Genomic DNA, 24,294 nt, shown 5'->3' with positions numbered 1-24,294 from the left:
TCAGTTTTGATTTCTTCAGGGTATATGGCAAGGAGTGGGATTTCTCGGTCATATGGTGGTTTTATTCCTAACTTTTTAAGGTGTCTCCATACTGTCTTCCATAGCGGCTATATCAGTTTACATTCCCACCAGCAATGCAAGGGTGTTCCCTTTTCTCCACACCCTGTCCAGCATTTATTGTTTGTAGACTTTTGGATGATGGCCATTCTGACTGGTGTGAGGTGATATCTCATTGTAGTTTTGATTTGCATTTCTCTGATAATGAGTGATGTTGAACATCTTTTCATGTGTTTGTTAGCCATCGGTATGTCTTCTTTGGAGAAATGTCTCTTCAGGTCCCTTTACCACTTTTTGATTGGGTTGTTTGATTTACTGGTATTGAATTGTATAAGCTGCTTGTATATTTTGGAAATTAATTATTTATCAGTTGTTTCCCTTGCTATTATTTTCTCCCACTCTGAGGGTTGTCTTTTCACCTTGTTTGTAGTTTCATTTGCTGTGCAAAAGCTTTTAAGTTTAATTATGTCTCACTTGTTTATTTTTGTTTTTATTTCCATTACTCTAGGAGGTGGGTCATAGACGATCTTGCTTTGAATTATGTCATTGAGTGTTCTGCCTATGCTCTCCTCAGAGTTTTATAGTTTCTGGTCTTACATTTAGGTCTTTAATCCATTTTGAGTTTATCTTTGTGTATGGCATTAGGTAGTGATCTAATTTCATTCTTTTGCACATAGCTGTCCAGTTTTCCCAGCACCACTTATTGAAGAGGCTGTCTTTGCCCCATTGTATATTCTTGCCTCCTTTGTCAAAAATAAGATACCCATAGGTGCATGGGTTTATCTCTAGGTTCTCTATCTTGTTCCATTTGTCTATATATCTGTTTTTGTGCCAGTACCATATGGTGTTGATGACTGTAGCTTTGTAGTGTAGTCTGAAGTCAGGAAGGTTGATTCCTTCAGCTCCATTCTTCTTTCTCAAGACTGCTTTGGTTATTCAGGATCTTTTGTGTTTCCATATGAATTGGGAACATTTTTGTTCTAGTCTGTGAAAAAAGCCATTGGTAATTTGATAGGGATCACATTGAATCTGTAGATTGCATTTGGTAGTATAGTAATTTTCACAATATTGATTCCTCCTACCCAGGAACATGGAATATCTCTCCATCTGTTTATGTTGTGTTTGATTTCTTTCATCAGTGTCTTATAGTTGTCCGTATAGATGTCTTTTGATTCCTTAGGTAGGTTTATTCCTAGATATTTTATTCTTTTTGTTGCAATGGTGAATGGTATTGATCCCTTAATTTCTCTTTCTGATTTTTCATTGTTAGTATATGGAGTGCAAGTGATTTCTGTGTATTGATGTTGTATCCTATGACTTTTCTGGCTTCACTGATTAGCTCTAGTAATTTTCTGATACTATCTTCAGGGTTTTCTATGTATGGTATCATGTCATCTGCAAACAGTGAGAGCTTTACTTCTTTTCCAATCTAGATTCCTTTTACTTCTTTTTCGTCTCTGATTGCTATAGATAGGACTTCCAAAACTATGTTGAATAATAGTGGTGAGAGTGAACACCCTTGTCCTGTACCTGATCTTAGAGGGAAAGCTTTTAGTTTTTCACCATTGAGAATAATATTTGTCGTGGGCTTTTCATAGAGTGCCTGATGAGCTATGGAATGAGGTTCGTGACATTGTACGGGAGACAGGGATCAAGACCATCCCCATGGAAAAGAAATGCAAAAAAGCAAAATTGCTGTCCGGGGAGGCCTTACAAATAGCTGTGAAAAGAAGAGAAGCGAAAAGCAAAGGAGAAAAGGAAAGTTATAAGCATCTGAATGCAGAGTTCCAAAGAACAGCAAGAAGAGATAAGAAAGCCTTCTTCAGCGATCAATGCAAAGAAATAGAGGAAAACAACAGAATGGGAAAGACTAGGGATCTCTTCAAGAAAATCAGAGATACCAAGGGAACATTTCATGCAAAGAAGGGCTCGATAAAGGACAGAAATGGTATGGACCTAACAGAAGCAGAAGATATTAAGAGGAGGTGGCAAGAATACACAGAAGAACTGTACCAAATAGATCTTCATGACCCAGATAATCACGATGGTATGATCACTGACCTAGAGCCAGACATCCTAGAATGTGAAGTCAAGTGGGCCTTAGAAAGCATCACTATGAACAAAGCTAGTGGAGGTGATGGAATTCCAGTTGAGCTATTCCAAATCCTGAAAGATGATGCTGTGAAAGTGCTGCACTCAATATGCCAGCAAATTTGGAAAACTCAGCAGTGGCCACAGGACTGGAAGAGGTCAGTTTTCATTCCAATCCCAAAGAAAGGCAATGCCAAAGAATGCTCAAACTACTGCACAATTGTACTCATCTCACACGCTAGTAAAGTAATGCTTAAAATTATCCAAGCCAGGCTTCAGCAATATGTGAACCGTGAACTTTCTGATGTTCAAGCTGGTTTTAGAAAAGGCAGAAGAACCAGAGATCAAATTGCCAACATCCGCTGGATCATGGAAAAAGCAAGAGAGTTCCAGAAAAGCATCTATTTCTGTTTTATTGACTATGCCAAAGCCTTTGACTGTGTGGATCACAATAAACTGTGGAAAATTCTGAAAGAGATGGGAATACCAGACCACCTGATCTGCCTCTTGAGAAATTTGTATGCAGGTCAGGAAGCAACAGTTAGAACTGGACATGGAACAACAGACTGGTTCCAAATAGGAAAAGAAGTTCGTCAAGGCTGTATATTGTCACCCTGTTTATTTAACTTATATGCAGAGTACATCAGGAGAAACGCTGGGTTGGAAGAAAAACAAGCTGGAATCCAGATTGCCAGGAGAAATATAAATCACCTCAGATATGCAGATGACACCACCCTTATGGCGGAAAGTGAAGAGGATCTAAAAAGCCTCTTGATGAAAGTGAAAGTGGAGAGTGAAAAAGTTGGCTTAAAGCTCAACATTCAGAAAACGAAGATCATGGCATCTGGTCCTATCACTTTATGGGAAATAGATGGGGAAACAGTGGAAACAGAGTCAGACTTTATTTTTCTGGGCTCCAAAATCACTGCAGATGGTGACTGCAGCCATGAAATTAAAAGACGCTTACTCCTTGGAAGGAAAGTTTTGACCAACCTTGATAGCATATTCAAAAGCAAAGACATTACTTTGCCAACAAAGGTCCATCTAGTCAAGGCTATGGGTTTTCCTGTGGTCATGTATGGATGTGAGAGTTGGACTGTGAAGAAGGCTGAGCGCTTAAGAATTGATGCCTTTGAACTGTGGTGTTGGAGAAGACTCTTGAGAGTCCCTTGGATTGCAAGGAGATCCAACCAGTTCATTCTGAAGGAGATCAGCCCTGGGATTTCTTTGGAGGGAATGATGCTGAAGCTGAAACTCCAGTACTTTGGCCACCTCATGCGAAGAGTTGACTCATTGGAAAAGACCGTGATGCTGGGAGGGATTTGGGGCAGGAGGAGAAGGGGACGGCAGAGGATGAGATGGCTGGAGGCATCACTGACTCGATGGACGTGAGTCTGGGTGAACTCCGGGATTTTGTGATGGACAGGGAGGCCTGGCGTGCTGTGATTCATGGGGTCACAAAGAATCAGACTCGACTGAGTGACTGAACTGAACTGAATCTGTTCTATTGTTTCCTTCATTTCTTTTTCACTTATTTCTGCTCCGATTTTTATGATCTCCTTCCTTCTGTTGACTTTAGGGGGTTTTTGTTTTTCTTTTTCCAGCTGCGTTAGAAGTAGAGTTAGGCTGTGTATTTGATGCTTTTCTTGCTTCTTGAGGTATGATTTTATTGCTATAAACCTTCCTCTTAGAACTGCTTTTGCTGAGTCTCAAAGATTTTGGGTCATCATGTTTTCATTGTCATTTGTTTCTAGGAATCTTTTTATTTCTCTTCTTATTTCTTCAGTACCCTCTTTGTTGTTTCGTAATGTATTGTTTAATCTCCATGAATTTGTGTTTTTTTGCTGTTTTTTTTTTTTTTTCCTGTAGTTGATATCTAGTCTCATAGTGTTGTGGTCAGAGAAGATACTTGATTCAATTTCAATTTTGTTAAATTACTGAGGCTTGATTTGTGGCCCAAGATGTGGTCTATCCTGGAGAATATTCGATGTGAACTTGAGTAGAATGTTTATTCTTCTGCATTTGGATGGAAAGTCCTGAAAACATCAATTAGATCCATTTGGTCTAATGTTTCATATAAGGTTTGTATTTCCTTATTGATTCTCTGTTTTGATGATCTGTCCATTGGTGAAAGTGGGGAGTTAAAGTCCCCTACTATTATTGTGTTGCTGTCGATTTCTTCTCTAATGCCTGTTAGTGTTTGCCTTATGTATTGAGGTGCTCCTATGTTGGGTATATAGACATTTATAATTGTTATGTCTTCGTCTTGGATTGATCCATTGGTCATTATGTAGTGTCCTTCTTTGTCTCCTATGATATTCTTTATTTTAAAGTCTATTTTGTCTGAAACAAGCATTGCCTCTCCAGCTTTATTTTGGTTTCCATTCACATGGAATATCTTTTTCCATCCTTTTACTTTCATTCTGTATGTGTCTCTAGGTCTGAAGTGGGTCTCCTGTAGGCAGCATATATATGGGTCTTGTTTTTATATCCATTCAGTCAGTCTGTATCTTTTGGTTGGTGCATTTAATCCATTTACATTTAAGGTAATTATTGATACATATGTTCTTGTTGACATTTTCTTGATTGTTTTGGGTTTGATTTTGTAGCTATTTCCTTTCTTTTGTGTTTACTTGCTGTGTAAGTCCCTTTAATATTTGTTGCAAAGCTGATTCGGTGGTGCTGAATTCTCTTAACTTATGCTTGTTCACAAAGCTTTTGATTTCTCTGTTAATTTTGAATGAGATCTTTGCTGGGTATAGTAATCGTGGTTGTAGGTTTTTCTCTCTCAGAACTTTAAATATATCCTGACATTCCCTTTTGGCCTACAGTGTTTCTGCTGAAGATCCACTGTTAATCATATGGGTTTTCCCTTGTATGTTACTTGTTTTTCCCTTGCTTCTTTTAATATTCTTTCTTTGTACTTAATCTCTGTTAGTTTGATTAATGTGTCTCAATGTGTTTCTCCTTGGGTTTAACTTGTAGGGGACTCTCTGCTTCTTGGACTTGATGGAATATTTCCTTTCCCATGTTGGAGAAGTTTTCAACTATAATTTCTTCAAAATTTTCTCATTGCCTTTTTTTTTCTTCTTCCTTTGGGACCTCTATAAGTTGAAAGTTGGTGCATTTAATATTGTCCCAAAGGTCTCTGAGGCTTTTCTCAGTTCTTTTCATTCCTTTCCCTTTATTTTGCTCTTCAGCAATTATTTCCACCATTCTGTCCTCCAGCTCATTTATCCATTCCTCTGCCTCAGTTATTATGCTATCAGTTCCTTCTAGAGTATTTTTAATTTCAGCAATTGTATTATTCATCTCTTTTTGCTTATTCTTTATTTCTTCTATGTCCTTGGTGATTGTATTAACTGTGTTAAATGCTCCTTGCATTTTCTCCATTCTATTTTTAAGTATTTGGAGCATCTTTACCATCATTTTTCTGAATTCTCTTTCATGGAGATTACTTATTTCCTCTTCATTTATTTGGTCTTGTGAGTTTCTACCTTCCTTTTTCATTTGTGCCGTATTTCACTTTTTTTTTTTTTTCCTAAATTGCTCTACTTGAGGTCTCCTTTCCCCAGGTTTTATGGTTGTATTACTTCTTCATTTTGATTTTTGCCCTCAGAGGAAAATGCTGGTGTGGTGGTTTGTGTTCAGTTCTTTTTGAGGGTGACTTGTGCCTGTGTTCTCATTTCAAGGAGCTTAGCCTGTCCCCCTGGAGGCCTGGGGTAATCTGCTATTGCCTAGAGGTTGCTTTGTAGGAGTTGTTATATATCTTGATGAGTTTTTTATGTATTTGGGGGGGAGGCTGGCAATCTCCCTGTCATACTCCTCTGCCATCTTCTTCTGTCTCTGCTAGAGCACCTGTTTGAGTTTCCTTAGCCATACAGCAAATTCCCATTGGCTATATATTTTACTTATGCTAATGTAAGTTTCCATGTTACTCTTTCCATACATCTTACCCTCTCCTTCCCTCTCCACATGTACATAAAGTCTGTTCTCTATGTCTGTTTCTCCATTGCTGCCCTGTAAACAAATTCTTCACTACCATTTTTCTATATTATGTATATATGTGTTGGAATACAATATTTATCTTTCCCTTTCTGGCTTACTTCACTCTGTATAATAGGCTCTAAGTTCATCCACCTCATTAGAACTGACTCAAAGGCATTCCTTTTTATGGCTGAGTAATATTCCATTGGGTATATGTCCCACAACTTCTTTATCCATTCATCTTAATAAACAGCTAGGTTGCTTCCATGTTCTAGCTATTGTAAATAGTGCTGCAATGAACAATGGGATACATATGTCTTTTTCAGTTTTCGTTTCCTCAGGGTATATGGCAAGGAGTGGGATTGCTGGGTCATATGGTGGTTTTGAAGAGATCCTTAGTCTTTCCCGTTCTGTTGTTTTCCTCTATTTCTTTGCATTGATCGCTGAAGAAGGCTTTCTTATCTCTTCTTGCTATTCTTTGGAACTCTGCATTCAGATGCTTATATCTTTCCTTTTCTCCTTTGCTTTTCGCTTCTCTTCTTTTCACAGCTATTTGTAAGGCCTCCCCAGACAGCCATTTTGCTTTTTTTCATTTCTTTTCCATGGGGATGGTCTTGATCCCTGTCTCCTGTACAATGTCACGAACCTCATTCCATAGTTCATCAGGCACTCTATCTATCAGATCTAGGCCCTTCAATGTATTTCTCACTTCCACTGTATAATTATAAGGGATTTGATTTGGGTCATACCTGAATGGTCTAGTGGTTTTCCCTAGTTTCTTCAATTTAAGTCTGAATTTGGCAATAAGGAGTTCATGGTCTGAGCCACAGTCAGCTCCTGGTCTTGTTTTTGCTGACTGTTTAGAGCTTCTTCATCTTTGGCTGCAAAGAATATAATCAATCTGATTTCAGTGTTGACCATCTGGTGATGTCCATGTATAGAGTCTTCTCTTGTGTTGTTGGAAGAGGGTGTTTGTTATGACCAGTGCATTTTCTTGGCAAAACTCTATTAGCCTTTGCCCTGCTTCATTCCGTATTCCAAGGCCAAATTTGCCTGTTACTCCAGGTGTTTTTTGACTTCCTACATTTGCATTCCAGTCCCCTATAATGAAAAGGACATCTTTTTTGGGTGTTAGTTCTAAAAGGTCTTGTAGGTTTTCATAGAACCATTCAACTTCAGCTTCTTCAGCGTTACTGGTTGGGGCATAGACTTGGATTACTGTGATATTGAATGGTTTGCCTTGGAAATGAACAGAGATCATTCTGTCATTTTTGAGATTGCATCCAAGTACTAGAGATCAAATTGCCAACATCTGCTGGATCATGGAAAAAGCAAGAGAGTTCCAGAAAAACATCTATTTCTGCTTTATTGACTATGCCAAAGCTTTTGACTGTGTGGATCACAATAAACTGTGGAAAATTCTGAAAGAGATGGGAATACCAGACCACCTGATCTGCCTCTTGAGAAATTTGTATGTAGGTCAGGAAGCAACAGTTAGAACTGGATATGGAACAACAGACTGGTTCCAAATAGGAAAAGAAGTTTGTCAAGGCTGTATATTGTCACCCTGCTTATTTAACTTATATGCAGAGTACATCATGAGAAATGCTGGACTGGAAGAAGCACAAGCTGGAGTCAAGATTGCCTGGAGAAATATCAGTAACCTCAGATATGCAGATGACACCACCCTTATGGCAGAAAGTGAAGAACTAAAAAGCCTCTTGATGAAAGTGAAAGTGGAGAGTGAAAAATTTGGCTTAAAGCTCAACATTCAGAAAACGAAGATCATGGCATCCGGTCCCATCACTTCATGAGAAATAGATGGGGAAACAGTGGAAGCAGTATCAGACTTTATTTTTCTGGGCTCCAAAATCACTGCAGATGGTGACTGCAGCCATGAAATTAAAAGACGCTTACTCCTTGGAAGGAGTTATAACCAACCTAGATAGCATATTCAAAAGCAGAGACATTACCTTGCCAACAAAGGTCCATCTAGTCAAGGCTATGGTTTTTCCAGTGGTCATGTATGGATGTGAGAGTTGGACTGTGAAGAAAGCTTGAGTGCCGAAGAATTGATTCTTTTGAACTGTGGTATTGGAGAAGACTCTTGAGAGTCCTTTGGACTGTAAGGAGATCCAACCAGTCCATTCTAAAGATCAGTCCTGGGTGTTAATTGGAAGGACTGATGCTAAAGCTGAAACTCCAATACTTTGGCCACCTCATGAGAAAAGTTGACTCATTGGAAAAGACTCTGATGCTGGGAGGGTTTGGGGGCAGGAGGAGAAGGGGACGACAGAGGATAAGATGGCTGGATGGCATCACTGACTCGATGGATGTGAGTCTGAGTGAACTCCCGGAGTTGGTGATGGACAGGGAGGCCTGGTGTGCTGCAATTCATGGGGTTGCAAAGAGTCAGACACAACTGAGCGACTGAACTGATGTATGATTTCTTTATGTATTTTGAATATTAGACTTTTATTAGGTATATGGTTTGCAAATATGTTCTTCCATTTGATACGTTTCTTTTCAATTTATAAATCTTTTCCTTTTCTGTGTAGTTGTTTAGTTTGATGTACTCCCACTTGTTTATTTTAGCTTTTGTTGCCTGTGCTTTTGGTGTCTTATCCAAGAAATCATTTACAAGACCAATGTCAGGAAGCTTTTTTTCCTTATGGTTTCTAGGAGTTTTATGGTCTTATGTTTTAGACTGCTAAATTTTAGGGTAATTTGATATACAACCATAGATACCAAAACAGTGGATTGAAATAGCATGTCCCAGACTTAGAAAGTATGAAATTCATTTTATTTTATTTTTTAATTTAATTTTATTTTTAACTTTACAATATTGTATTAGTTTTGCCAAACATCAAAATGAATCCGCCACAGGTATACATGTGTTCCCCATCCTGAACCCTCCTCTCTCCTCCCTCCCCATACCCTCCCTCTGGGTCGTCCCAATGCACCAGCCCCAAGCATCCAGTATCGTGCATCGAACCTGGACTGGCAACTCGTTTCATACATGATATTATACATGTTTCAATGCCATTCTCCCAAATCTCCCCACCCTCTCCCTCTCCCACAGAGTCCATAAGACTGATCTATACATCAGTGTCTCTTTTGCTGTCTCGTACACAGGGTTATTGTTACCATCTTTCTAAATTCCATATATATGCGTTAGTATACTGTATTGGTGTTTTTCTTTCTGGCTTACTTCACTCTGTATAATAGGATCCAGTTTCATCCACCTCATTAGAACTGATTCAAATGTATTCTTTTTAATGGCTGAGTAATACTCCATTGTGTATATGTACCACAGCTTTCTTATCCATTCATCTGCTGATGGACATCTAGGTTGCTTCCATGTCCTGGCTATTATAAACAGTGCTGCGATGAACATTGGGGTACACGTGTCTCTTTCTCTTCTGGTTTCCTCGGTGTGTATGCCCAGCAGTGGGATTGCTGGATCATAAGACAGTTCTATTTCCAGTTTTTTAAGGAATCTCCACACTGTTCTCCTTAGTGGCTGTACTACTTTACATTCCCACCAACAGTGTAAGAGGGTTCCCTTTTCTCCACACCCTCTCCAGCATTTATTACTTGTAGACTTTTGGATCGCAGCCATTCTGACTGGTGTGAAATGGTACCTCATAGTGGTTTTGATTTGCATTTCTCTGATAATGAGTGATGTTGAGCATCTTTCATGTGTTTGTTAGCCATCTGGATGTCTTCTTTGGAGAAATGTCTATTTAGTTCTTTGGCCCATTTTTGATTGGGTCATTTATTTTTTGGAGTTGAGCTGTAGGAATTGCTTGTATATTTTTGAGATTAGTTGTTTGTCAGTTGCTTCATTTGCTATTATTTTCTCCCATTCTGAAGGCTGCCTTTTCACCTTGCTTATAGTTTCCTTTGTTGTGCAGAATCTTTTAAGTTTAATTAGGTCCCATTTGTTTATTTTTGCTTTTATTTCCAATATTCTGGGAGGTGGGTCATAGAGGATCCTGCTGTGATGTATGTCGGAGAGTGTTTTGCCTATGTTCTCCTATAGGAGTTTTATGGTTTCTGGTTTTGAGTTTATTTTTGTGTATGGTGTTAGAAAGTGTTCTAGTTTCATTCTTTTACAAGTGGTTGACCAGATTTCCCAGCACCACTTGTTAAAGAGATTGTCTTTAATCCATTGTATATTCTTGCCTCCTTTGTCAAAGATAAGGTGTTCATATGTGCGTGGATTTATCTCTGGGCTTTCTATTTTGTTCCATTGATCGATATTTCTCTCTTTGTGCCAGTACCATACTGACTTGATAACTGTGGCTTTGTAGTAGAGCCTGAAGTCAGGTAGGTTGATTCCTCCAGTTCCATTCTTCTTTCTCAAGATTGCTTTGGCTATTCGAGGTTTTTTGTATTTCCATACAAATTGTGAAATTATTTGTTCTAGCTCTGTGAAGAATACTGTTGGTTGCTTGATAGGGATTGCATTGAATCTATAGATTGCTTTGGGTAGTATACTCATTCTCACTATATTGATTCTTCCAATCCATGAACATGGTATATTTTTCCATCTATTAGTGTCCTCTTTGATTTCTTTCACCAGTGTTTTATAGTTTTCTATATATAGGTCTTTAGTTTCTTTAGGTAGATATATTCCTAGGTATTTTATTCTTTCCGTTGCAATGGTGAATGGAATTGTTTCCTTAATTTCTCTTTCTGTTTTCTCATTATTAGTGTGTAGGAATGCAAGGGATTTCTGTGTGTTGATTTTATATCCTGCAACTTTACTATAGTCATTGATTAGTTCTAGTAATTTTCTGGTGGAGTCTTTAGGGTTTTCTATGTAGAGGATCATGTCATCTGCAAACAGTGAGAGTTTTACTTCTTCTTTTTCAATTTGGATTCCTTTTATTTCTTTTTCTGCTCTGATTGCTGTGGCCAAAACTTCCAAAACTATGTTGAATAGTAATGGTGAAAGTGGGCACCCTTGTCTTGTTCCTGACTTTAGAGGAAATGCTTTCAATTTTTCACCATTGAGGATAATGTTTGCTGTGGGTTTGTCATATATAGCTTTTATTATGTTGAGGTATGTTCGTTCTATTCCTGCTTTCTGGAGAGTTTTTATCATAAATGGATATTGAATTTTGTCAAAGGCTTTCTCTGCATCTATTGAGATAATCATATGGTTTTTATTTTTAAATTTGTTAATGTTGTGTATTACATTGATTGATTTGTGGATATTGAAGAATCCTTGCATCCCTGGGATACAGCCCACTTGGTCATGGTGTATGATCTTTTTAATGTGTTGTTGGATTCTGATTGCTAGAATTTTATTAAGGATTTTTGCATCTATGTTCATTAGTGATATTGGCCTGTAGTTTTCTTTTTTTGTGGGATCTTTGTCAGGTTTTGGTATTAGGGTGATGGTGGCCTCATAGAATGAGTTTGGAAGTTTACCATCCTCTGCAATTTCCTGGAAGAGTTTGAGCAGGATAGGTGTTAGCTCTTCTCTAAATTTTTGGTAGAATTCAGCTGTGAAGCCGTCTGGACCTGGGCTTTTGTTTGCTGGAAGATTTTTGATTACAGTTTCAATTTCCGTGCTTGTGATGGGTCTGTTAAGATTTTCTATTTCTTCCTGGTCGAGTTTTGGAAAGTTGTACTTTTCTAAGAATTTGTCCATTTCTTCCACGTTGTCCATTTTATTGGCATATAATTGTTGATAGTAATCTCTTATGATCCTTTGTATTTCTGTGTTGTCTCTTGTGATCTCTCCATTTTCATTTCCAATTTTATTGATTTGATTTTTCTCCCTTTGTTTCTTGATGAGTCTGGCTAATGGTTTGTCAATTTTATTTATCCTTTCAAAGAACCAGCTTTTGGCTTTGTTGATTTTGCTATGGTCTCTTTTGTTTCTTTTGCATTTATTTCTGCCCTAATTTTTAAGATTTCTTTCCTTCTACTAACCCTGGGGTTCTTCATTTCTTCCTTTTCTAGTTGCTTTAGTTGTAGGGTTAGGTTATTTATTTGACTTTTTTCTCGTTTCTTGAGGTATGCCTGTATTGCTATGAACTTTCCCCTTACGACTGCTTTTAAAGTGTCCCATAGGTTTTGGGTTTTTTTTTTTTCATTTTCATTCGTTTCTATGCAAATTTTGAGATCTTTTTTGATTTCTTCTGTGGTTAGTTGGTTATTCAGCAGCATGTTGTTCAGCCTCCATATGTTGGAATTTTTAATAGTTTTTCTCCTATAATTGAGATCTAATCTTACTGCATTATGGTCAGAAAATATGCTTGGAATGATTTCTATTTTTTGAATTTACCAAGACTAGATTTATGGCCCAGGATGTGATCTATCCTGGAGAAGGTTCCATGTGCGCTTGAGAAAAAGGTGAAATTCATTGTTTTGGGATGAAATGAAACTCATTTTAAAGTGAAATTTGTTAATTCTTTTAACATTAAAAATATCTTAATCTGTTAATAGAAAAATACTTGATCTCCAAAGCTACTATAATTTCACATTTGCTTTAAAATGAGTATGTGTTTTATTAACCAAACAATATCTACATATGTCTGAAAAATATCTTTATCCATGAGATACGTGAAAGTGTTTAGATTTGTGAAGCTTCATACCTATTCCTCCGAACCCCAAAGTTCTCTGGCCCATTAGTCTTAGAGACCAAACTAATTCTTTGTGTCTTTATAGATGTAAAAAATATTGGATATGATTCAGGAGCTGGTGGGCCAGTCCTCTGAAGCCCTTTGATAATTTATTTTTGAAAGATTTTCCTCTGTAGGCCTGAGTTCATATATTGACTGAAAAAAGATTGGCATCTAGGCAGTGGGTAAAAATGTATATATGTATATGAAAAGTACAACTGAAAGCTGCTCAACTGTGTCCGACTCCTTGTGACCCCATGAACTATACAGTCCATGGAATTCTCCAAGCCAGAATACTGGAGTGGGGAGCCTTTCCCTTCTCCAGGGGATCTTCCCAACCCAGGGATCTAACCCAGGTCTCCCACATTGCAGGCAGATTCTTTACCACCAGAAACCAGAAAGAAAGTGAAGTCACTCAGTCGTGTCTGACTCTTTGTGACCCCATGGACTGTTGCCTACCAGGCTCCTCTGTCCATGGGATTGTCCAGGCAAGAATACTGGAGTGGGTTGCCATTTCCTTCTCCAGAGGATCTTCCCAACCCAGAGCTTGAACCTGGGTCTCCCACATTGCAAGCAGACTCTTTACTGTCTGAGCTACCAGGGAAAGCTCAAATATACATATATATTTATATCTCACACGTATATTTCATTATGTTCAGAAATGAGTGGTGGTGGTGGTTTAGTCGATTTTTGCAACCCCATGGACTATAGCCTGCCAGGCTCCTCTGTCCATGGGATTCTCCAGGCAAGAATATGGAGTGAGTTGCCATTTCCTTCTCCAGGGAATCTTCAACCACTGCCCCCCTGCCCCGCCGTCAGGGATCAGACCTGGGTCTCCTGCATTGGAGGCAGGTTCTTTACTGATTGAGCTACGAAATGAGTACTGTGATTATTTTCTTCTTTATTATTTTCAGGAATTATTTTCTGAATACTCTAGCTGACCATGTAATATCACTTGAACTTTGACACTTGTTTTGATCAAATCCTGCTTTAAAATGTCTCATATTGGATAATGGGAAGTCTTATCTAGAAATGTCAGTTAAAGAAAATATTAGGTTTTTCACTTAAAGATTAGAGTATCTGATTTTAAGCTAGTTTAGTGTTGCAGTTGCATCTAGTATCAGTGTAATTTCTTTTACATTACTCGGTATTATGTATCTGGTATATTTTGAGCAGTTTGAAAAGCAATTGAGTAGCCTTTCTAAGTGTTGTTTCTACTGAGCATTACCTGGTGCAAATGGATTATGTAATAAGACCATTTACTTTGTAGAATTCAGTGTGTGATACGTGCTGCTGCTGCTGCTGCTAAGTCGCTTCAGTCATGTCCGACTCTGTGCGATCCCATAGACGGAAGCCCACCAGGCTCCCCCATCCCTGGGATTCTCCAGGCAAGAACACTGGAGCGGGTTGCCATTTCCTTCTCCAATGCATGAAAGTGAAAAGTGAAAGGGAAGTCGCTCAGTCGTGTCTGACTCTTAGTGACCCCATGGACTACAGCCTACCAGGCTCCTCCATCCATGGAATTTTCCAGGCAAGAGTACTGGAGTGGGGTGCCATTGCCTTCTCCAGTGTGATACGTAGGTTTACTAAATTTACTACTGGCTCCCATAACCCATAAGATATAAGCTTAAAACTAGAAAAAAAAATCTGAGACTAAATCTACTGATGTTGAATCTTTACCTACACAATGAATGTAGCTAAACATATGAACCTCTCTGAAAATAGAATGAGATTAGCTCATAAAATAGCGTTGGGACATTTGACTGTCCATTGGGAGAAAAAGTTTTACCTCATACCATTAACAATAGTAAGGTCGAAAAGGATTCCATATTTAAATGTGAAAAATAACATCATATAATTATTAGAGGAAAAATTAAGAAATCATTTAAGATTTTTGGAGAGGGTGAAGGATTTTCTTTGTTTGTCCCCAAGGTTTTATCATATTAAAGAAAAGTTGAATCACTTTGACCATATAGTAGTAATCACAGTAATAGTAGTAGTAATAATAAAATCATTGACATGACAGTACTAAAACAAATTTTAAAAACCCATAACAAAGATGTCACAGGGTTAAGAACATATTATATAAAGATATTTTAGAAATTAATGAAACAGGTAAACCCTTAAATAGCAAAGTGGACAGAAGATTTAAATACTCAATTTTGAAAATAAGAAATTCATATAGAGACTGATAAACAAGAGAATATGCTTAATTTCATAATATTTAGAGATTAATTAAAATGACTATTTGGTGGTATTTTGTTCAGCTACCATACTGTCAAAATGGGAAAATTTTGACCATAGTCAGACTGGATGAAAGTCTGAGGAAACAGGCAGTCTCCTGCACTGTGTAGGCAATCTAAATTGACTAACCTTTTTGGAAGGCAAGCTTGTATTAAAATGTATTTTCCATTTTTGACTCAAGAGTTATCTTCGGTCAGATATTAGACTAGGTAATTAGTCTAAAGAGGTGATCATGTAAGTGTCCCAAAGGTATTTTATTTCAGTGTTGTATAGAATAGCAAGATTGGCATGAACCCCAATGTCCATTCTTAAAATAGAAAAATAGGTGTTTATTTTAAGCAAATAAACCAGGCTGTACTTACAGGCATTGACATGGGAGTAATACCTCAGTCTACTTTGTACTTTTTAGAAAGGCTCCAGATTAGTGTGTATGGAATAAGCATATTTAGTTTTCATGCAGATAAAAGTTAGGAAGAGGCAATAGATGGTGTTTTGCTTTCATTGTTTTTCATTTTTGTGTTGTATAATTTTTTTACAGTGAATTCATATCACTTTGAACTATGAAAAGACACTGAAGCTTTGCATGTTGAGTAAAACTGAAAATTAAGAATAACTTTTCCATAAAGTATGCACATTTTACATAGTCATCTTAGATCCCTTGGGCTTTGTTTTAATCACTGTAAATAAATTAAGCAGACCAGAAATCCTTGGCCTGAATAGTCTTCACTGAAATAAAAATGGAGAAGGACCAAAAATTGTCTGAGTGTAGCCCTTTTGAAGGACACTCAGCTTTGTCCAGATTGGATTGAAGTATTGTACACACACCTCGATAGTGGCGCTTTCTCAGAGGTGTAGCTGAATTCTTTCTTCCATACTCCCTCCCACTTCCCCATTTTTCCACTTCTTTTTTTGTACACTGTTAAACAGTAGCATTCTAACAAGAACAGATACTTGAGACCTTCCTCTTAAGGACCTCTGGACAACATCTTGTTTTGCATATTTGGAGAATCAAAATGAATAAATAATCTACTCTATAAGACTGTTCTATACATCAGTGTCTCTTTTGCTGTCTTGTACACAGGGTTATTGTTACCATCTTTCTAAATTCCATATATATGCGTTAGTATACTGTATTGGTGTTTTTCTTTCTGGCTTACTTCACTCTGTATAATAGGCTCCAGTTTCATCCACCTCATTAGAACTGATTCAAATGTATTCTTTTTAATGGCTGAGTAATACTCCATTGTGTATATGTACCACTGCTTTCTTATCCATTCATCGCTGATGGACATCTAGGTTGCTTCCATGTCCTGGCTGTTATAAACAGTGCTGCGATGAACATTGGGGTACACGTGGGAGAGGGAAAGGGTGGGAAGATTTGGGAGAATGGCATTGAAGCATGTATAATATCATGTATGAAACGAGTTGCTAGTCCAGGTTCGATGCACGATACTGGATGCTTGGGGCTGGTGCACTGGGACGACCCAGAGGGATGGTATGGGGAGGGAGGAGGGAGGAGGGTTCAGGATGGGGAACATATGTATACCTGTGGCGGATTCATTTTGATATTTGGCAAAACTAACACAATATTGTAAAGTTTAAAAATAAAATAAAATTAAAAAAAAATCTACTCTAACTTCAGTTGAAGGCAGGTATAATGACTGCAAGCCTCACCTAAAATATTGGTGGGCTGAGGCATTCAGCAGATTAGCCTTGACTGCAGGGAATATCTGTCAATAGCTTCTGTCAGAGAGAAGAGGTCACCAAAAGCTTGGCCTTGCCAGGTCTTTCCATCTCCCTTCACTTCTCCTCTCAGTAAATAATCAAAATGCTGCTTTTTGCTTGGAGGTGTAAGGTCTATGTAGTGGTTCTAAATCAGGGATGTGTGTCAGAAGTTTGGGAAGATTTTTAGAAATAAAGATGCTTAGAAAATGCCTCTAAGAGATTTGGCTGGATTGCTGGAGTCTATTTTATTTTATTTATTATTATTATTATTATTTTTTTGTGGCTATATAGTATTTTTTTTAAATTTTATTTTATTTTTAAACTTTACATAATTGTATTAGTTTTGCCAAATATTAAAAATGTTCCTTAGGTGATTCTCATGGTCAGCCAGCACTGACAAACATGGGAAACCATAGCTTATGGCATATCTGCAAAGCTTTGAAGAACTGGAGGCTCATTAGGCCCTTGCTGCTGCTGCTGCCGCCCTTAGAGATGTCTTTCAGGACTCACTTCTTTATAAATGTGCTTTTGCTCTTCTCTCCAATTAGCAGTGAGCTTTCCCTTCTCTGAATGCTTATAGTAATTCTTGTGTGTACTACATGACTCAAATGGTACCCTACTCCAGCATTACATCAATAATTCATGTATTTAACAGACTGATTTAGCACCTACTCCCAGGCTCTATTATAGGGCTCATTTTGTATTTACTGTTCCTGATGATGTGTCGTATCCATCCCTGTAGGTACTGTGCTCATCTCAAAGCATTGTAATAAAGAATGTACATGTCTGTCTGGCTATCCCATGATTACTGAGTTCTCAGATTGTGTTTTATTTATCGAACCCTGGTCTCCTGCATTGCAGGTGGATTGTTTACTGATTGAGCTACCAGGGAAGCCCTAGACTGCTAGTGTTTAGCACCTCCCCTGGCATTCAGTGGGTGCTTAATAAATGTTAGTTTATGTTAATATCCTTGAGAAAGAGGGGAGAACAGATGGTATATTTTAGGATTGACAGGCCAGTGATGACTATTGAGCATGGTTAGTACATAGCAGGCATGGAAGAGGTACAGGAGCAGAGCTTGAACAGGCAGGTAGGACAAGACTATGAAGAGTCTTACATGCTCTGTTATGAAGTCTTGATTTATATACAGTGGTGCATATTATCTGAATGTTTGTTGTGCAAAATTCATACATTGAAAACGTAATACCCAAGGTGGTGGCAATAGGAGGTGAAGCCTATGGGAGGCAAGTAGGAGGCAATAAAGATTAGTTTCTTTATAAAACAGACCTCATAGAAATGCCTTGCCCGTTTTCATCACTTGAGGAAACAGTGAGAAGTCAGCAATCTGCAATCTGAACAGGGCCTTCAGCAGAACCCAACATGCTGGCACTCTGCTTTCAGACTCCCAGCTCCCTGGACCGTGAGAAAGGAATTTCTATTGTTTATAAGCCACTCAGTCTCTGATATTCTGTTATAGCAGGTTAAACAGACCAAGACGGCAAGTCACTCAATGTTTTATGCACAGAAGAGGCATGGTGAGAGTACAGCTGGGAGGAGGTTGGGAATAAAGCCAAGAGTCAACCATGGTTTGGGTCAGTTGGGTTTATTGCAGTAATCTAGATGAGGTATGATACAGGCCTGAACACAGTCTGGGTGGAGGGCTGAAGGAAGAGAGGATAAAATAATTCGTGAGGCATTTCCAGTGGTTTGCTAGAACTGGCTTGTACTAATTTGTGGTAGTTGATTCTATACCTGTCTTCTCAATTTCATGATCTGTGACTTCACATTAATAGCTTAAAATCGACCATGGTGGGAGTATTTACACTATAGTTACTGGCAAACACTGCAAATCAGGGCTTTTCCCTGGAAAGCCGTTTTACCAAGACATCACTGCATTTACCTTGGTTGTATACGAGACAGCAAAAGAGACACTGATGTATAGAACAGTCTTTTGGACTCTGTGGGAGAGGAAGAGGGTGGGATGATTTCGGAGAATGGCATTGAAACATGTATAATATCATATATGAAACGAGTCACCGGTCCAGGTTCGATGCACAATACTGGATGCTTGGGGCTGGTGCACTGGGATGACCCAGAGGGATGGTACGGGGAGGGAGGAGGGAGGAGGGTTCAGGATGGGGAACACGTGTATACCTGTGGCGGATTCATGTTCATATATGGCAAAACCAATACAATATTGTAAAGTTAAAAAATAAAATAAAAAAATAATAAAGGACATTTCACCTAGAAAGCCTTACCTTATTGCTATGCCTGGATAAGGTACATTATCTGTGTGCTCTCATGGCATCCTACTCCATCTATGTTAGAATACTCAACACCCTGTATTTATTTATTTTAAAATTATTTGTATATTTATGTGGCTGTGTCATCTTGGTTGCAGCATTCAGGATCTTCGTTGCATCATGCAAGATCTTTCATTGCAGTGCATGGACTCTCTAGTTGTGGCACTTGGGCTCAGTAGTTGTGGCACATAGTTGTTCCATGGCACATGGGATCTTAGTTCCTGGACCAGGGGTTGAACCTGCGTCTCCCGCATTGCAAGGTAGATTCTTAACCACTGGACCACCAGGAAAGTCCCAACACTGTACTTTCATAACCTATTTATTTGCATATCACACTGGGCTGTAAGCTTTGTGATGGCAGCAATGTGTCTGCCACATTCACAATCTTATCATATAAATAAATGTTCAAAGATAATACTGTATGAATAGGTAATGTTTTATCCCAATAGTTAGTGTGGCAGATATGTTTCTATAGCAATTCTAAAACTGGTGTATATACATCATTCATACTTATTCTTCTTTAGGATAAGTAGAATGAGTCAAGATTACAATGTAATTAAAAAAAAAAAAAGCTGTATATCTCCTCAGCTCTTAAAAGAGAATAGAAAGACTAGATCGTTTCTCTGATCATGACATAAAAGAAATATATTAAAAGAGAAATTATTTTTCATTTTGTTTTAATTTTGTCCTCCTTGCTGATATGAAGACTATAATTTTCTTTGCATTTCTAAGTGTAGCATGGGAATAAAGAGACTTTTGAAGATCTAGGTCAGCATTTTATAATATCTAGGAAATACCCTTCCAGTATTCTGATTTGGAGAAGAAACAAAAGGTACTAGAATGAGACTTTATTTTGCTTTTTCATACTGACATTACTCCTGTCAAAACAGATAACTTCCTGTCAAAGTAGATATGTATACTTAAATGCATATATAAAACATATATGAAGAACAATGATTAAAATAGCATTTGTGAAAAATTTATAACATACATAGCTGTGTTCGTCATCTACTGTTGGCCCATCTACAAATGGCCCTAAAACTTAATGGCTTAAAATAGTGCACATTGTGGGACTTGGTTTTTGTGGGTCAGAAATCTGGCAGTAGCTTAACTGTGTGCTTCTGATTTAGGGTCCCTCTTGAGGTTGAGCTTCCCTGGTGGCTCAGAGGTTAAAGCGTCTGCCTGCAATGCGGGAGACCAGGGTTCAATCCCTGGGTCGGGAAGATTTCCCTGGAGAAGGAAATGGCAACCCACTCCAGTATTCTTGCCTGGAGAATCCCATGGACGGAGGAGCCTGGTGGGCTACAGTCCACGGAGTCACAAAGAGTTGGACACGACTGAGCGACTTCACTTTCACTTTCACTTGAGATTGAAGTCAAGATGTTGATCCCAGACTACAGTCATCTGAAGCCTTGAAAGGAGCTGAGTGGAGGATGAACTTCCAAGGCAGCTCACTTGCATGCGTGGCAGGTTAGTACTGGTTCTGTCAAGAGACTTATTTATTGGGCTGCTTGAGTATCCTCATGACATGACAGCTGACTTCTTCATAAAGAGTGATGTGAAAGAACGAGCAGAGAGGAAGCCACAGTGCCTTTTATTGACATAGTCTACACCTTTTGCTGCCACATTCTTTTCCTTGGAAGCCAGTCACTGAATACAGCCTGCACTCTAGAGAGAGGAGGTAGTTAGGCTCTACTCTTGGAATTGAAAAGTATGAAAGAATTTGTGGATATATTTTAAAACCACCATGATGGCAAAATGCTTATGTTGTAATTCTGAGTGAAAAAGTCAAATTCATAACTACTTATGTAATATGATCAAAATTGGGTTAGAAAAATACCATAAAAAGTTAAAGAGATGATTATTAATAGACCAGTAATCACATAAGAGGGGTTTGAAAAGAGAATAGAAAACTTATGACTAAGAAGGCAAAATAATTGAAACACAGAACTTTAAATATAAAGGGTTCTTACAAAAAAGTAAAGAAAAATTTTAAATGGCTTAGGATAGCAATCAGGGCAGGGGGAATGGACAGGATGCCAAGATGGAGGCAAGGTGTGAAGACAGCAGTAGACTATGGTAAGGAGATCCTGGAACAAAGGTACATTTTGCCCCAGTTGAAAATCTGTATGTGCTTTTCTTCGGGCATAGGCTTGTGTTAGAACAAGCCAAATGAGGTACTCAGGAGAAAACAAGGTGAGTTAATTAGTATGGGGGAAGAACTGTGAGTGTGAGTGAGGCTGGAGGTAGGGCCTAATTCTGGTGTTAATTGTTTGTCATTGAACAAGCTATGTCCCCTGGTAGTTGACTTGCCATTCCTGTCCCATCTTTATTCCACATGTATGCATTACATAATGTCTGCATGCTTTCTTCTGCCTTCGATCAATATAGTGTCTGCATGCTTTCTTCTGCTTCTAATCAATATTGAGTATTGATTTTCTCTTCCAACCACTTGGAACTATGGTATTCAAGTCTCTGACTTCCAAAAGCTGGACATTTCAGATGAGGGGTTGTAAATATTGCAGGTGAAGGGAAAAAGATAATTGCCCCATGAAGACTCCAGTGAGATTAGAGACTGCATTCCTGAGGTATGTATTGGGAACTGATGGCAGAGTAAATGGAGTAAAATGACTGAGAGAAATGATAAATCAGTGCACATCAACAGTCAAAGCACAGGGCCCAAAGATAGATAGTGACACTTAGTGCTCTTTCTGGCAAATTGCTTTACAGCTTTTGAACATGATTCTGCTTTTTTTGAATCATGGCACAGAGCATAGCATATTCTTAACATATGCAGATTCAGCTAAGTGGCCTCTTAGGAAAAGAAAGAGTCTCTAGAAAGACAAGTTGAATGGTGTCTTTCCCAATTGTGAATCACTCTTGCCTCTGCCTTTGAGCCTTGCCCCAACCCACCATGTCCTTCAGTTCTCTCAATCTGGCTGAAAACTTACCCTTTCAGAAAGTCTTCTGAGATTAACTCCCTCTCTCTTCCATCACTGTCAAACTTAGAGTCTAAAGTCTCACCTTTGTAGTTGATGGTGTATTATTGATAACTGGTTGTTTTTAATCATTTCCAAGCTGTTCCTTTTTCTGTTGTCCAGTGTAGTAATATAGTAGTGGTTGAGACCCTGGGCCTAGATCCTAAGTCCGACTTCTACCACTGGTTACTTGAGTGACTTTGGGCAAATTACTTAACTTCTCCATATCTCAGCTTTCTCATGTGTAAAATGCAAATACTACTAGTGCCTATCTAATAGGGTTGTTGTTGTGAGTATTGGAAGAGAATATTGGAAGAGAATCAAATGCTAAGAAAGCTCTTAAATATTAGTGATTCACAGTAAGAGAAGCTGCATCAGAAAGCCTAGTATGTGTAGAGGAAAAGGCGTGATTTTGTTGAAACCCAGATCTGCATTTTGGTAACATAATGACCTTGGGCATGTTACTTAAGCATTCTGAACCTTCATTTCCTTGTAGTAAATGGGGAAAATAATCAATATACCAGCCTCTGGGCTGATCTGCTTATGGAACGAATGCAGGGCTGGTACTTAGAGATGCTAACAAATGTTTGTTTACTGCCTCGCTAACAACAACAAAAGCAAAAACATGACTATTGCTTATTTTAATGAAGCTAAAATCTTATTTCCTCATCACCTCCTTACCCCTGCTAATCAGGTAATTTAGTGGAGCTTTGGTAAAGGAAAAAATTAATCAACCTGTGTATACAGCATCTCAGAGAGTGAACACACAGCTGCTTGAATTTTTCACTCTGCACCCGGCTGGATTCGCATTGCGTGCATTATTGTCTAGGTTTGTTTACTTCTTCCTAGGGAACGTTCACATTTCCAGGCAATATTCTTGTGGCCACAGAATTTCCTGCCCTAAATGAAAGAATATGAATTTGTGAATTGGAGGCAGTAAAGTAGGTAGTTAAACTTGACCTGACCAAATGGACAGCTGTTCCTTGGGGCTCTGGTATTAACCTAAATGGCTGATTCTGGAACCTGAGTTTAGTTTTTGCCATTATTTCCACATCCTCGGTGGCTGTGTTCATTGTCTCTAGGGGCATTCCTAATAGCTCTCGTGACAGTGACAGTGAGAGCAAATATTGCAGTTGCTTTTTTTGGTCCTTATTATACCTCATGGAAAAGGTAAGGGTTTGGGGCTTCGTCTTAACACATAATATAGACTTCAGTTTTGTGAAGACTCCTTTAGAATAAGTGATCTGTGGGCTGGCAGCAACAGCATCAACTGGGAGTTACTAGATACACAATTCTTGTCTGCACCCAAACCTACTGAAGAATCTCTGGGGATTAGGCACGCTCATCTGTATTTTGACAAACCCTCAAGGTGATGTTTTTGCCAAAGTTTGAGAAGGCCAATAATCCAGAATCTTGCCAAATTTGGGTGATTTGTAAGAAATGCTTTTAAAAAAAGAGGCAAATTCTATTTTTAGCCATGAAAACCTAAAGAATGTTGGCCTAGTTTAAACTTGTATTGTTTAGTTCTTGAAACTCCAAATCACTGATTCTTCACTTTAGATTCTATTTCAGTCCTGGAGCTTTCAGTGACCTTGAAGATTGTTATGGAATTCTCAAAAAAGTAAGCCTCAAAACAAAATTAATTTTAATATAGTTAAATAATCCACTCTGGGGCAGAATATGGAGCCACTGGAAACTAAACAAACAAAACGATGGCATAACTTTGTAAGTTTTAGAACCATCATTCTCAAAATTAGCCAGGAATATTTTATGGCTATATCACTAATTGTACAGGTAAACATAGCCTGTGCTGTTGTTTTTACTGTAAACCATGCTCAGTTGTAATCTGCAGAATTACAGTATTAATATAAAAACATTTCCTCACAAACCAGACATGATAAATGTCTGAGTGGGACCACATAAACACACAGCATGCTGGACTCCCCAGTGCAGATGCTCTTGAATTAGCTTGCACTCCTTTGGTGCAGTATGTAAAGTCACGCAGCCTGCTGTCATGCAGCCAAAACAAAAACAACCCATCAGCTGCCAAGCACACCTCTGTTGCTGAGGTGAGTGATTCAAGCAGATGTTGGCATTTAATGAAGCCTGTTGTTTCCTATAAATTAACTGAGTGCTATTAAATTTTGCTGATAGAAAATAACTGTTCTGACCATAAGCCCCTCCATTTATCAAGTTTGAAAGAAACAAGGATCTGGAGTGACACAGAGAAGAGAACATGGAGAAAATCCCCCTAAAGGAAGAAATTTT

The sequence above is a fragment of the Bubalus bubalis genome, chromosome X (genome assembly GCF_019923935.1).
Source record: "Bubalus bubalis isolate 160015118507 breed Murrah chromosome X, NDDB_SH_1, whole genome shotgun sequence".
Lineage (NCBI taxonomy): Eukaryota > Metazoa > Chordata > Mammalia > Artiodactyla > Bovidae > Bubalus > Bubalus bubalis.
The sequence above is the reverse complement of the archived record's forward strand: the minus strand, read 5'-3'. Positions refer to the sequence as shown.